This window comes from Thamnophis elegans, chromosome 2, assembly GCF_009769535.1.
Source record: "Thamnophis elegans isolate rThaEle1 chromosome 2, rThaEle1.pri, whole genome shotgun sequence".
In the NCBI taxonomy this organism is placed as follows: Eukaryota; Metazoa; Chordata; class Lepidosauria; order Squamata; family Colubridae; genus Thamnophis; species Thamnophis elegans.
In genome coordinates, this window is record NC_045542.1 from 102,499,209 (window position 1) to 102,515,693 (window position 16,485).

The 16,485-nt window shown below is 38.9% G+C and overlaps 1 protein-coding gene across 1 annotated transcript in view; it reads right to left on the reverse strand.

Moving 5' to 3' along the window:
* CACNA2D2 (calcium voltage-gated channel auxiliary subunit alpha2delta 2) overlaps positions 1-16,485 on the reverse strand; it is a 583,233-nt gene that overhangs the window by 186,128 nt on the left and 380,620 nt on the right. The gene's annotated exons all lie outside the window — the stretch shown is intronic.

Consider the following 16,485-nt stretch of genomic DNA (forward strand, 5'->3'; position numbering starts at 1 on the left):
CAATTGACCAAAGGGTCAATATTCTCTAGGCCAGAGATTCTTAGCTACTGCTTTGTGACTAGTGGTCCATTTACAGCAAAAAAACTTGGCTTGGCACAGTCCCATTTGCTTCAACAACATGGCCTCTTCAAGCTCCACTCTAGGCATTCTTTCACCTAGTATGAAACCCAGAGATTGCCATAAAATTATCATAAATGGAAGAAGGTATCCTGTATTTCACCTGTCAGAAATGTATGTGAATCTTCCATCTCCTCTTTGTATAACCATCTCCTTGTACTATGAAGTTGTTTCAAAGCTATATAACAGAATAATAGAGTTGGAAGGGACCTTGGAAGTCTTCTAGTCCAACACCCTGTTCAGGCAGGAAAGCCTATAGCATTTTAGACCAATGGTTATTCAATCTCTTCTTAAAAACTTCCAGTGTTAGAGCATTCACAACTTCTGGAGGCAAATTGTTCCATTGATTAATTGTTCTAACAGTCAGGACATTTCTTCTTAGTTTTAGGTTGCTTCTCTTCTTGATTAGTTTCTATCCATTGCTTCTTTGTCTGGCCTCAGGTGTTTTGGATAATAGCTTGACTCTCTCTTCTTTATGGCAACCCATGAGATATTGGAATACTATCACCCCTAGTCCTTATTTTTTATTAAATTAGACATATCCAATTCCAGCAACTAGTATGCAGTAGACAATATTTATGTACATATGCAATTTATCTCCCACCTCAATCCAAAATGGACTCTAAATAGTTCACAGGTATTAATAATAAACACAACATTAATAATACATTTATATATGTATTTATTGTAGAATCATAATGAACAAAACTACATAATATATTCAAGGTGGATAATAAATTAACCAAGGAACCAAAAGGCTGCACAGAGGTATTCTTTTATGGCTTCCCGAAAAGCCAATTTTAACTACCCAAAGGAAGGCTATGAGCGTGTGAATCATCCTCACTTGTAGGGGCATATTGTTCCATTAATTTATTTATTAAATTTCAATCCCACTTGTAGAGAATTCCCATCATCAAGACCAGTGGTGAGATTCAATTTTTACTACCGGTTCTGTGAGTGTGGCTTGGTGAGCGTGGTATGGCTTGGTGGGTGTGGCTTGGTGGGCATAGCAGGGGAAGAATATTGCAAAATCCCCATTCCTTCCGGATCAGCTGGGACTCGGGAGGCAGAGAAAAATGGGGGCAAGGCCAGTCAGAGGTGGTACTTACTGGTTCTCCAGAACTGGTCAGAACCTGTTGAATACCATCTCTGATCAAGACCCTCCTTCTTCATTCTCTGGGGTTCTCTAATCAACACAACTGGGCAGGCAGAATCTATCTGGGAAGAGCGATCTCTTATTTTGATTTCCAGACCTTGAATAGTCTCAGAGCCAATGCAGCTCCCGAAGTAAAGTGGCAGCATCATGTCTGGCCAGTAAATAAATGGGGCACTGAAATCAGGAGTTTTTCAAAGGCAGCCCCATGTAGAGCAAATTATGATAATGCAACTAAAAATATAAAGGACAGAAGCATGAGTGGAGTTCCTAAGGGTACTTTGACCTAGATAAGGGTTGCCAGAAGAATAATTTGGGGTGGGGGAGATCTAACCTGAGCTGGTATTCCACAAGAATAAATAAAAATGAGATCCAGACCGCTGTGAGGAGAGAAGAAATGTTTATTCCTAAAAGCAAAACAGTTTGCTTTTAGGGACAGGCTGCAGAGAAATGGGCAACATAGGGAAACATATAAGGGGAGTTTGTCCAGGGTGTGGAAGTGTCTACATGCTAAGATGCGTGTGTGTGTGTGTGTACTCGTGTGAACATACAATTCTGCTGGGAAACTTAATGAACTCTATTAGTGTTTGCAAACCTTATCTTTGGATACGTGGATTAGGTCTGGGTAGCTTATTTCAGAGTTTGAGGAAGTTTGCTAATTTGATTAACTTGGAGACACTGATTGTAAGACCATTGTGGATTCTGTTAATATTTTAAGGAAAGTTGGAAACAGTATAAAGAATAAAATGTATTTGGATATAAAACTTCTCACAGGGTTCAACTGTGACATGCAGTTTGAGCTGGGCATACTAGGCACTTCTAAATATAACTGCCAGGTATTCTCTGATCAGGAACTATCAATTCAAGGAGAACCCCTAAACTGCCAGCTCTAGATAAGCACAACCTCATTGAGAGTCAAGGTTAATGCAGTCAGCTTCTAAATTAGGAGTTTCTCTGTCAGTTCAGAGTATACTAGATAGCTTATCCCGTCTGATTGCTTAAGAATGATGCATAGGAAGAGAGAACAATTATTGAAAGCACTAGCAATTTCAACAAATGTTTTGTTTTAAAAGAGTGCTGAAAAACTGTTGGAAAATAGCACATTAAGCCTCATCCGCATCTCAAAAATAAATTTGATTGATTTTGGTCTAGTCTTGGAGGGGAAAAAAGTTTATTTTTTTTTAATTGATCCAAGTAACCCACAACCCTTCATATTTTATGTTTGTTTTAAAGACATTTGGCTGAGAAGAGCCTTGTGCATGTTGAGTTACATAGACTTCAGTCAACAGACATGATCAAGTGCTGCATGATCCATTTCAGGCCAATGGAGCCACAAAAAATAAATCTTGAGGAGGGCCTTGCTTTCAATAATCATACATATATAGTTTGGGTCTCCTGGCTCCTTTGAAGGCTGCTTGCCTATTTTATTTCAGATGATACAGATACAGATTAACAGAGTTGAAAGGGACCTTGTAGGTCATCTAGTCCAACCCCCTACCCAAGCAGGAGACCCTACATCATTTCTGACAGACAGCAGTCCAGTCTCTTCTTGAAAGCTTCTAGTGATGAAGCTCCCACAACGTCTGAAGGCAAGCTGTTCCATTGGTTGATTGCTCTCACTGTCAGAACATTTTTCCTTATTTCCAGGTTGAATCTCTCCTTGTTCAGTTTCTATCCATTATTCTGTGTCTGGCCTTCAGGTGCTTTGGAAAATAGCTTGACCGCCCCCTCCTTTCTGTGGTAGCCCCTCAAATATTGAAACACTGCTATCATGTCTCCCCTGGTCCTTCTTTTCATTAGACCCAATTCCTGCAACCATTCTTTATGTTTTAGCCTCCAGTCTCCTAATCATCTTTGTTGCTCTTCTCTGCACTCTTTCTAGAGTCTCAACATCTTTTTTATAATGTGGGGACCAAAACTGGATGCAGTATTCTAGGTGTGGTCTTACTAAGGCTTTATGGAGTGGTATTAGATGAGCTTTTCATGCCTCTCAGAATACCTCCCCATCATTTCTGTTGCCAATGGAGAAAATGAGAGCACGTAGAATCTATGCATTACATTACAGCCTGCATAAGGAAAGGGCAGATGATAGTTCTCCCAATATTACAAGCAAAGAACCATTCCATCCACGGCAAGGGAGGGTAACAGATTAGATATGCAATGTTTGTTTGTTTTAAATTTCAGCAGATGTATTCAGTGTAAATGCATCATATACAAGAGTTTTAATGGAGCAACTCTTGCAAAGATTCAGAGCCCAATTATGTTTTTAGGAGCTTCTACTAGCATACAACACGGGGAAATGGCTGCAGTTCCCCTTAAGGGGCAACTCAGCAAGTCAAATCTAACAATGTAATAACACAGAACTGAATCCCCATCTTTGCTCTATTACTGTACTTTATGTTTAGAGTACAAATTGAGATTTTTATGAGCAAAGGACTCCCCCTAGGTTAACTAATTTGCCTTGTCAATACCAGAGGTTACACTATTGTACTACATCATTTCCAACCTGAATTGCTTCATTTTAATAAGATGCCATATAAATCAAAAAGAGGATAAAAAAAATCACAGAGAACCAACTAATATCTGAAGGTAGCATAAACATCATGCCCACGAAAAAACAAAGAAATGCTTACAAGCTTTGAACTTTTCAGTGATATTATAAGAGAATCCTTAAAAGAAAACATTATGTACTTCATGATAGATGTGGAAGGGTTTTGTGGACCATTTATATGTTTTTCTTTCTTGGAAAGAACATGCTGTCTTATGATAGACATGATGTTTTGAATTTCAATGACACAACCATGCAATTATTTATTCAATGACTTGATTAAAAAGGACTGCTTTTCTGTGATTTAATTTATTTCTGTCCTTTCTGTACTGTAGATTGTACCTCTGTTGAGAGCAGTTTCAGGCAGTATAAAATACACCAACCTTTGTTTTAAAGGCTTCAAAATCTGAGAATACAAGTGACCATACAAGCAATTCTTATTCATATTCTAGAACCAAAATATTCCTCTTTTCCATATTTCTTTGCTAGATTTTCACTTATCACCTGTAATTCATTAAATAGCATAGGGACAAGTTGTGTGCAAATTTAAAATAATAATAATAGAGTTCGCAGATTAGTTGAGGCAAATATTATACCGCACTGCAGGACTCCATATATTTTTTACCTGCCTGTTAATTTATTTAATCCTGCTTCTCTTTTGTAAGAAGCTGTTCAAGCTTCCTTTCTTTATTGTAACAAGATATAAAATTCAGGAGCTTCATTTGATAGCACTAATATGAGATATATCTTTGACAAGGGAGCAATAAACAGAGAGCATGAGAGAAAAATCTCTCTAAAATAATGCCGCGTGTCTATCTCTCTCTTTCATTCTCTCTGTGTAGTTAGTGCAAGGAAGAGAAATTCTCCTGTATTTTTCCTACCAGTTTTCATTCAGCCGAATGAAAGAGAAATTGTTTTCATGCAGAAGAGAATTTCAAAGAAACTCCCAGGGCAAGACTGTGCTCCTGTTACATTTACTTAAATATAACTTGGAGAAAGGATATGTAGTGTGTTGATGGGTAATCACCTCTCCAGTGAGCTACACTGGTTAACCTCCCTGTTTACCCCAGCTTCAATTAAATGCCAAAGGAAGATTTCCTAAGCAAAATTCTCCCACTGGGTCTTGGAGGTTACTGTCATGGCAAAGGAGTCATCTTGCCCACACATTTGATGGAGAATGCTGAAAGGTCATTTTTGGCTGTCAATTTAGGTAGCACCCATGGCTGGAATTGTACTTTGTGCAAGTGAACTAAGGTAAATTTGTGGCACACTGCAGAAGACATGGGCTTTGAGTCTGTGCTACAGCCACATAAGCAGGCCATCCCTAATCTGGTGTTTTCAATGATGTTGGAAGTTATGAGCAAATGTATAGAACTCATCTCTAGAAAGCTCCAGGGCAGTAGGATTGGAGTAAGGAAAACCACGCCTGTTTAAGAGTCATTGCTACCATAATGATTACATCACATCTCCATTTTCCTCCTTGCTAACAACACACTTGTGTAAACGTTCACCATTCATGCCTGTTTTACACTTTGATTGATTATTGGAATTGACATGAAGTTTTGAAAAGCTTGATTTTCAGCAGGTATAATTTGTGAAAGGGCGGCATCCATTCAGATTCCTCCACTAGACCGATTAGATCCCACAGATTAGACCTCCTCCGAATTCCATCCGCCGGCCAGTGTCGACTGGCGACTACCCGGAGGAGGGCCTTCTCTGTGGCTGCTCCGACCCTTTGGAACAAACTCCCCGTGGAGATTCGAACCCTCACCACCCTCCAAGCCTTCCGCAAAGCTGTTAAAACCTGGCTGTTCCGACAGGCCTGGGGCTAAAGAGCTGTTGCCCCCGTTTCGAATGGTATGACTGTTGTGTGTTTTTAAATTATGTATTGTTATGTTTCGTTTTTTTATTTTTTTGTCTGTACCCCCCCCTTCCCTAATTTGATTTGTTAGCCGCCCTGAGTCCCCTTCGGGGGAAAAGGGCAGCATATAAATATAATAAAATGAAATGAAATGAAATTCCCTTCTCATCTAGATTGCTCCTCCTTTCTGAGACTCACATACCTGCAAGCTGAAATGACACAGTTCAAGGAAACTAGCTCATGTGATTTCTCATCCTGCCTAGAGCAATTCTTATTAGTTTGAATGAGGCATTTAGTGAAGTTGGTGTATAAAACAAGCTGACACACTGCAGTCTCAAATGGGCTCTATGACAGAGATCACGCATCTCAGTCCCAGCACATCTCTCTAAATCTCCCGTACTACTTTGAAAAATGCCCTAATTGTACATGGCGATAATAATACAAAAATATGATATGGAATTAATGTTATAGCATAAACTTTGAATGGCAAATAAGTAACAAAATTCTAGTAAGTCTCTCTGGTTGTTAGAATTTGTCTCCCTAGAATTTGTGGGGGCATTTTGGTCATTGAATCCAACCTTAGTACTGGTATCCATATCAAAGGATCTGTTTCAGATGTCTGTCAAGCATCTCTTGAACACATCCAGGGAAGGGTGCTTGATACTCCCCTCTGCTACCAAACGGTTTCTAATCCTATTACTTTACTGTTAGGCAAGTTTTTGGAAGTGGTTTGCCACTGCCTTTTTTGAGGACTGAGAATATTACCAGTTCAAGGTCATCCAGCTGGCTTTGAGGGGGTCTAGGAAAACTCACCATGACCAACTCGCTGCAGCCAAGTTGCCACGGCCAACTTACTGCAGCCAATTTGCTATGGGACAACTCACCATGGCCAACTCACCACAGGTCAAGAGTTATACTAATATTTGAGAAATGTTGGAATAGAATCATTAAAGAAAGGGTGCAAAAAGAGGGACAAAATGAAATATGAAATGACAAAAATGGGTGCATTTTTGGTGAAAACGGGTACGTTTTTTTAAAAAATGGGCCATGTGGAGCACTTCAGAGTGCTTCTGGGGGCCAGGGAGGGTGAAAATGTGATGCGCGGAGGCCAAAAACTATTTTTTCTTGTTTTCCTCCTATAAATTTAGGTGTGTCTTATAGTCTGAAAAATACAGAACTTTTGTTATCTTGTCTCCTATACTGTGAAGAAATAGAGAACAGATCTTCCCACCTTCCCACCAATGTCTAAGATTTATAAAATGATACTCCATGGTGATGTTTTACCTTCTCTTACCAAAAAAAAAAAAAACATAATATTTCATGCAATTGAATGGGTTCATCCCTTTTTCTATCTCTTCCTTTCTTGTTTCTTCAATTATCAAAATATAAACTCTAAGCTTTGTGTGGTATAAAGGGGCCTTTGAGTGTGAGCTTATGTTTGTAGTGTAATATAAACAATGCTCGCAGATGCTAGCTTACACTTATTTTGTGGGTCCTTTACTGCTTTCCTATAGGCTTATGGGTGTAGTTTCAAGTGCCAGTTTTAATCTTATAGTATTTATGCCTGGATGCCAAGTTAACTTTCGGAATTCCAACTTTATTGGAATTGGCCTGACCTCTTTGATGTACTGAGGAAGCAGCTGGTTGTTCCCAATTTTTGGGAGATCAGGGCACAAAGATTCAGAAGGGTGGTCTTTCTGTCATCAAGCTGGTCCTCTAGAATTGCCTCTTGTAAAAAGTGCTTTTGGCCTAATCTAATCACCTTCTGGAAGTTCTGACAATTGAGCTTTTCCCAAGGGCCTTTAGGAGCTGATGCCAGATGCTATCTGGGACGCATACATCTGCATTTTTGACTACAAGTTTTTTGTATTTTTGATTTTACTGCTTCCCCCACCCCGCATATTGCAAGCCACCAAGAATCTGCATACAATTGTGGTAGAATACAAAAGTGATAAATAAATAAGTAAGTATTCTAAATGCCAGAATCTAATGCTACAAAATAATAATCTTTGCTCCCTAAATGGCAATTGTTTTTAATTGCTAGAGTAATTTAGTATTTATTAATTTTATCAAACTCCCCAGAAACATTTGGAATGGGGCGGCCCATACACAATGAATATGGGATTTTAAAGAATGGTAAGTCAGGACAACATTTTATCTTTCTGAACCTAAGAATCTATTATTCTTAAGAAAAACATTTAAGAAAACTGCTTGCGAGAACATTGTTTCTTAAATCCAGGAGGTTTAAAGTGAAATATCAATACTCATCAGAACTACTAACCAGATTCTACCTAGCCTAATTAGGCTGCTGGCATTAAGTTAGCTGACAGCAGTGCCATTTAAGAGTGGTATTTCTCTGATGCTATTGCCAACTAACTGGCCTTTGTCCTATATAGATTTTTTTCCCAAATGATGAGAATGCTCTCCCTAATGAATTAAACCAGATCTTAAAAGGATGCTAATCTTCCTTGATGGTGCCTTTGATTTTGACATCGTAGCTGGTTTTACAGAAAGCCGGTTATCTCTCACAATTGTTTTTTTTACCTGATACTTATTTGGGAATATGTTACTGCTCCCTCCCAACCCTGCTCACAGTACCCTCACTCCCAATTTACGCAGAGAGAAATTTGGCCAAGTATCTAGTGACCTAGAATTGTAAGTCCAGAAACATCAAACAATTGACAATCTATTAATTGCAGGAAGGTTGTGAGATTTTTTTTTAAAAAAGAGGACTATCTCCATTCCACTTTTATCTTTTGCTTCTGTATGAGTCAGACTAGCTAAATGCTAAATTAAGGGGAAAAAAACCAATCAATGAAATATGGGTCAGAGTAGGGAATTATATAGAAATCTAGGGACTAATGAATGCAAGCTATGGATTAGAAATTTTATTTTATGGAATATGAGTTGAGCTGCAATGATTTGTTTTATGCTTAGGTGTGTGCAACATGAGTTAACTAATAGTTAACTTAATTCAGCCTCTTCAGTACTTTGTTTTCCTTTTGGCTTTTCCATAATAATAAAGATGTCAGTTCTTGACAATTCAGTGATTTCATTCTGGTCAGTATCTAGATTTCAAACAAGTCCCATCCACTTAAGATACTGATGAAAAGGCAGGGGGATGCTGACTTCTTTCCTCTTTAATAAATTAGTGCATGAGGACCTTCACTGAAGTAAAATAGCAGCATTAACAAATAGGCTGAGAAAAGTAAGGTTTTACATTTAGGCTAAAACAAAAAATAAAATGCAAAAGAATAGTATAGGGCATGGGTGTCAAACTTGCGGTGTCACATTGCCGTCATTTTCCTCATTCACGGAGCTGGGCATGTGTGTCATGGCCTACCCATAACACATCTGGCCCATGGGCCGCCAGTTTGACACCTCTGCTTTAGGAGGTGCCTGGGTCAATAGCAGTAACTGAGAGGGCTCTAGGAGTCTTACTTGACAATCACTTAAATATGAGTCAGCAATGAAAGCCGATGCAGTCTTACTCTGCATTAACAGAGGGATAGAATGCAGATCACCTGAAGTGTTAGTACTGCTTTATAATGAATGCTTTGGTAACACCACACTTGGAATACAGGTAGTTCATTTAGGGACCGATCAAAGTTGTAACGGCACTAGTCCATTTAGTGACTGTTCAAAGTTACAATGGCACTGACCATTTTTCACACTTATGACCACTGCAGCATCCCCATGGTCATATGATCAAAATTCAGATGCTTGGCAATTGGTTTCATATTTATGACAGTTGTAGGCATCCCAGGGTCACCTTGGGAAATACAACAAGGAGATTATTTTAACTATACATATTATCATGGCAGCAAGAATGTCCTTTGCCCAAAATTGGAAAAATAAGGAAACTCCACATGAAGGGGGAATAATTAGGAAAATTTTGATTTGCGCTGAAATGGACAAATTGACGTGGGAATTGAAGAATAAAGATGAATCCAAATATTATAATATGTGGAACAAATTTTATCGATGGTTGGAATATAAAAGAGAAAGCCCGAAATAGGCATGAGTCAAGATTCATAGAATGGAGACTAGAATTAGGTATGAAATGAAAAATGCGAGAATGTACAAGATAAACACAAACTAAGACAGATGGAAATAGGTTACTTTTTTCTTCTTTTTGTAAATACGGTATGGATCAAATGTTAAAAAATATAGGGTAGCATGTATGGCATAGATTCTGCCAGGACAATCTACACTGTCCTGTTGCGACTGTTTTTTTTTTTTTAATCTGTCTGTCTTTTGTCCTATTTGTATTCCCTTTCCCCCTTGGTTGTTAGCCGCCCTGAGTTTGAATAAACTACAACAACTACTACTACTGTGTCCAATGTTTTAATTTATTTTTTAATAAAAACTTTTTAATAAAAAAAAAGAAAAGAAGGACTAGGGATGATGTAATAGCAGTGTTCCAATATTTGAGGGGTTGCCACAAAGAACAGGGGGTCAACCTATTCTCCAAAGGACCTGAAGGCAGGACAAAAAACAGTGGATGGAAACTAATCAAGCAACCTAGAAATAAGGAGAAACTTCCTGACAGTTAGAACAATTAACCAGTAAAATGGCTTGACTTCAAAAGTTGTGGATGCTCCACCACTGGAGGTTTTCAAGAAGAAATTGGAGAACCATTTGTCTGACATGCTATAGAGTCTCTTGCTTGAGAAAGGGGTTGGACTAGAAGACCTTCAAAATCCCTTCCAACTCTATTATTCTGTTATAGTTGATTGTAGGTGGAAGTCTAAAGACCATTCTTCATGGGAGCCATAGAGCCCAATCCACTCTGTCCATTGTCTTGTTCTGTCTACTACACAATGAGATTTGATTCCTCTTTGTCCCCTGCTTGCTTCTTCTTATTTGTCCTTCTCTGGCCAGAGATTCTCCCTGATGCCATAGCCTGTTCTTGATTCATCCAACTTCCCATTATCAGCATTCAGATCATGTATTCTCTGACTAGCCACAAGGAATTCAAAGGAATTTAGCATTAAATATTCTGTCATAGAAAACAGGATGCCATCATGCTCTTAGCAAAGCACTTTGGGGACTGGCTAACAGCATGGCTATCTTTTTCTGCTGGATTTGAGGAATTGGGAAAATAATTCATGGATGGGTCTTAGGTTCTCTTAAAGAATAGTCAACAAAAACCCAAGAATAGACAACAAAAAACCAAGAAAACAAAGAGTGGCTTAAGTTGCAAGATGGACACAGTTTATTTCTTATTTAAAAAAACCTAAGACATCCTTCTAAGATTAAGAAATATGCCCCCAATTAAAACCGCAACCCATATTGCCCTTAATGCATTTTGCTTCAGAATAGCACACTGCAGAGAATCATAACACACTGTGGAAGAGTCTCGTCCTTTATTGCCATTCAGGTTATAAATAACAATCAGCCTCTCTTGCTTGTTTGCTTCTTAAAAAAAAATAGTAAGTTGCCAAAGGTAGTATTGAGAGATCTTTCTAGACCATTTATTTTTAAATTACCAGCCAGAGGAGAGAAGAAAGGGGATGGGCTGGGGGATTGCAGACCAATTGCTTATCAGATGAAATCCAAATGTCACATTAGTTGAGTTTAGGAGATTAAATTTTCCAATGCCCTTCATCTGCTGCTGACATTTTGGGAGCTTTCTACCCCCTCCTCTTGCTCTAGCTTTCTGCTCTTTAAAACTTAAAACACAAACATGCACACATGCAATGCAGACAAACACTGTGTAAAAGGAGAAGGCTCCACAGTCTAAATAGCCCCATCATTTTGTAGGAAATGGGTTTGGGAGTGTGTGTGCATGCAGAATCAGTCAGGGGTAGGCTTCACTTTAACTAGAGTGTTTACTTTTTGAAGGCCGTTATTCTAAGCAGGTCGCTTGTTATTATAATCGAATGAGTTCTTTACTGGCCTGCAGGTATTTCCTTTCAACATGTTTTCATCCATCTGTTGAAGAACCAAATAGCACAGCCAAACACAGCTTCTAAAAAGCGCACCTTTGGTGCGTATTTTGTTGGACTAAAAAAAAAATCAGGTTGATTTCAAATCATAATCTAGAAAAGAAAAGGCAATGTTTGACTCTCCTGTTGCTTTTCTGTTTCTGATGAAATCTTTGCTCTCAGTCAAAAAAGGATGAGAGATAACTTGCATAGGAACACTGAGATTCTTTTGTGCTGCCTTGATCAACACCGAACAAAAACCTTGATCTACAACTCATCTTGCTCCCCAACTGGAGTAGCCAATGGAACAAGCAGATAAAGGGTAAGATCACTTTGTTCTATTTTCTGCCAATTCAGTAGAATAATGCTCAAAATTATTGTTTATGACCTTCATGACAAAATCTGACACCCTTGATTTTGTGACGGCCGGGTTTTATTGTAAATTCCTTACTTCGTTTGGTTCCACTGCATTGTTCTTGAAATCCAGTTCTAGTTTTTCACAGCGAGCAGGAACATGCAGACAAAACCAAAATAATAATAAAAAAACCTCAACCCTTTCTAGATGAATTGGATCCCAATGTCCAGTGATGCTTTAAGTGCACTGAGAAAAGTAAGCCATTCTCTTGCATTTCTAAAGCCAGAGGCACATGGGTCAGTCTTACTTTTCCATCTGACCCCCACATCCAACCTTGCTTTGATTTGAATGGAAAAAGGGAAGAAGAGAAAATAAATTTCATTAGTCCCAGATTGGCAAAGGCCCCAATGAATGAAAAGTCTTTTTACCAGTGGATAGAAGGGTGCCTCAGTTCCACCATTGCCCCATTTAAGGTTATGCCTGCGGAACTTTGTAAATGACAGTTGGTGCCATTAGTAGAAAGACACCTTTTCCTATCCAGCCCTCTCCGTTTCAGATAGTTATTTTAAGAAAGTGGATTGCACTCCTGAGCACTTAAAAATGCAAGGTGACTGAAAATAGAAGAGTAAAATTATAAACTGATGTGAGGAATTGGCTTGTTTCTATTTCTGCTAGTAGGTTGCCTTTCTTTCATTACCTTTTGTTTAAAGATTTAGTAAGATGTGGTGGATTCCTGCTCCCATGTCCAAAGTGCCACTGAACTTGCATTTTTAAAAATAAAACAGCAAAAATGCAACCCTATTAAGAACAGAATTTAAAATAATGTGTTTGCATATTACATACCACCACTTCTGAACATTTGTACTGGAGCACATCCCTGGAATAAACCACACAAAACTACCTTATCTGGATGACTATCCTGTAATTAGGTAATGGTATACAGCTTTATAGAGAGGACAAGGAAGCCCTTAATAGATGAATGACTGTCTTCATTCAGAATTTGGTGAAATTCAACATTGACCAAGAAGCATCTCCCTGCCCACCCCCACCCCAATACACCTGGAATTGCAGTGAGAGGCAGATGAACAGTTCTGTTTGCTCTCCCCACATGACGAATTATTAATAATTCGGGAGGGACGTTTCCTTCTAAAGAAAATCTATTTAAAATTTCCTAGCAATCATTCTGCTCTATCTTTCCTCCATATTAGAGAACTGTATTCCATTCAGTGCCAATTGGAGAATGTAAGAAGAAAAAAAAGCAAAGCATTATGGGTATGCTGTTGATAGAAGCCATCCTGTAGGGAATATTTATTTATTTATTGTGCCCTTAAGCCAGTGTTGAATTCTAATGACTTCATTGACAACTCCCTGCAGTGTTCTTGGCAACATATTCCATATGGTTTCCACTGTCTTTTTCCTAAGACAGAGCTAAGTGAGGCTGTCTGGCTAAACTCCCCCAACTGGCTTTGTGCCTAAGGTAAGACTAGAACTCAGGCTTTCTTGATCCTAAGAAAGTATTAGGATTAAACTATTAGGTCAGTGTTTCTCAACCTTGGCAACTTTAAGATGTCTGGACTTCGATTCCCAGAATTCCAGTCAGAATCTTTTCCACATCCAGAATCTCCTATTACCCCTATGCCTATACTAATTCTCTCAATCTTTCATCACAATTGTATGAATCATGTTTTAGCTTATTCCTTTGCTATGGGGACACTTGAACCATTTATTTGAAATAAGCAGACCTTTTCGAAGAAAATAATCAACTGTCTGTCAATATCTGATTAATTCTTGGATCTACAAGTGGCTTGATAATTGTTTTACCCACTGTCTGAGTTTCATCTACCCATTTATGTCCCTGAATAGATTTTTTTTTTTCTCTTGGATCATATTCATTCAAATTATGGCACAATTTTCCTGAGAATTCATTTCTATTTCTTTTATTATCACTATTCTCGGAAGTGTAACTTGCATCTCATCATCTTATGAACTCCTCTATTTTCATATATACCTGTTAGAACCTTGATCATACAAATTCATACTTTCCGAAATACATTTTTGCCCTTTCGTTCATAATTAAATCTACACTATCATTTCTGTGTGTGTATTAATCAACTCACTATGCACAACAAGACCTTCTTCATTCAGTTTTATCGTATGCTTCCCCTTTCTTTTAATGTCACATAGAAAAATGTGCCCATTTTTCCTTTTATTTGATTGGTTAATTCATGCTATTTACCATTTATTCCTCTTGTAGATCAAGCCTCATTCCTCCTCATGCCATACCTCTCACCAGGGGAGCCACAAACATTGATCTTTGATACTCATTATGAGTTTAGTTAATGAAATATTTCATTCTTTTTAATTAAGATGCAGGAGATATGGGCTAAATAAGCAACCTTAGTCATATTCATGCAACATGCAACATTCCCTATTAATAGTAAGCTTCATACATGTTCACTCTATTCTAGGATTTGTAAGCTAGTGTCACCTTGCAATAGTCAATAATTATTACCCATGTCATACCAAAACAGGGCACACAGGTAGAGAGGAATATGCAAATGCATAAACCAGTCTGAACCAATCAAACATTTAAAAGAAATGGATATTCTGGTGCCTATCTCTGATGTTTACTTTGGCCACCCAATGAGAAGAAAGGACTCACTGGAGAAGAGCCTAATGCTGGGAATGACTGAGGGCAAAAGAAGAAGGGGACAGCAGAGAATGAGGTGGCTGGATGGAGTCACCGAAGCAGTAGACGTGAGCTTAAATGGATTCCAGGGGATGGTAGAGGACAGGAAGGCCTGGAGAAACATTGTCCATGGGCTCACGATAGGTCGGACATGACTTTGCAGCTAATAACAACAATATCCTTGATGCTTTGAACTTTTTTCTCCCCTTCCCACACTCCATCTATTATGACCCATGCAAGCTATGATTACAGAAATGCACTTAACTGTAGCGAACATGGTATCATAATGATCATGCTTTTAAAAGTAACATGATGATAGTGTCAAGATTGTTCGATATTTGGTCATCCCCCCCCCCCCCCCATCAGCAAACTATCTCTTATATTAACACTTGGGGAGCAGCATTATTTTTTTTAAAAAAAATCCTTTTAAAAAGAGTGGTAAAGGAAGGATTTTTGTTTCTCTATGACCCCCCAGCAGCTCATAAGATAGAATACGAATTAAATGGCATTTCCTGAGCTTTCCTCCTGGTTAGCTGGAGGAAGCACTCTTTGACACATGTCAGTCTTGTGTTTCCTGCACTGTGGCAGTGAAGCCGTGTCAAAGTACTTAGGAAGGTTCAGGGAGTGAAAACAGCGGTCATATAAAAATGCCTGGTTCTTTTTTTTTCTAGATGGGGGGCTCTGGCATACTACGAATCCGTAGATAGCATCTTTGTCTCCTTAGCATATTATTTTCTCTAATGAGGGCAACAGTTTGAACATAAAATCAAGCAACACCATACCTTCTTACTTCTCAAAAGAAACAAAGGTAAAACAGGGGCCATGTTGGTGCGATTAAAGAAGCCATTCCCAAATGTTAAGCAGCGCATGACCAGGGAAACAAGATTCATATTTCATTAAACAGGTTTCATGCAGGAAATGCAGGATTAAGCCACAGGAACTTGGAAAATGAATAAGCACACCTCTCCTCCTCATTAAAGTGAGGTCTCCGTGAGTTGCTTTATCGGCTTTTTCCTGGAACGTGAAACCAAAGAACTAACTGACCTTTTCCTAGTTAAGCCTAGGATTGCAAAATCCATCTGCTTTTCATTGGCAATGCCTTTGAACACTTCACTTATCCTTTCTTCATTCCTTCCTTTGTTCTTTCCTTGATGCAGTCTTGATGCCTCCACGCTTGGGAATCGCTCTCTAGCAAAGAGGGCCCTTCACGGATCTTCCGTCTTCCTTCTAAAATATGCTTTGATCTCCATTAATAGGCCTGGGGCTATTTATGTCTCTTCTGTAGCTTACTAGACTGGCTGTAACTCACACAGTCTCCAACACATGAACTATTTATATTCTGCCTAGCGTGTCTGCACATGATATGTCATTAGCAACACAGCCAAATGCTATGATTTATTGGAAAAGTTTTTATGTATATACATTTGTCAGAAACGGTGTAGGGCCATGATGGTGAACCTCTGGTCCATGTGCCAGAGGTGGCACGCAGAACCCTCTTTGTGGGCATGCACATCATCACCAGCTGCTCTTCTGGTTTCCAGTGCATCAGCCAGCTAGTCTTTGCAGGCACCGAAATGCCAGAAAATGGCTGAAAAGCAGCCTGAAAATGGCCCAAAAAACAGACATGTTTTTGCCGGTCAGCTGGTCTTTGGATTTCTGGTGCTCTGGCGTGTGCAAAGACCAGTTGGTTGATGTGCATGCACGTGCTGGAAAACCGAAGACCAGCTGGCCGATGCTCCGGTGCACACACACAAACATACACGTCATGTTTGCATGTGCATTCTGGTTTGGGCACTCGATGCCGAAAAGGTTTGTCATCACTGGTGTAGGGT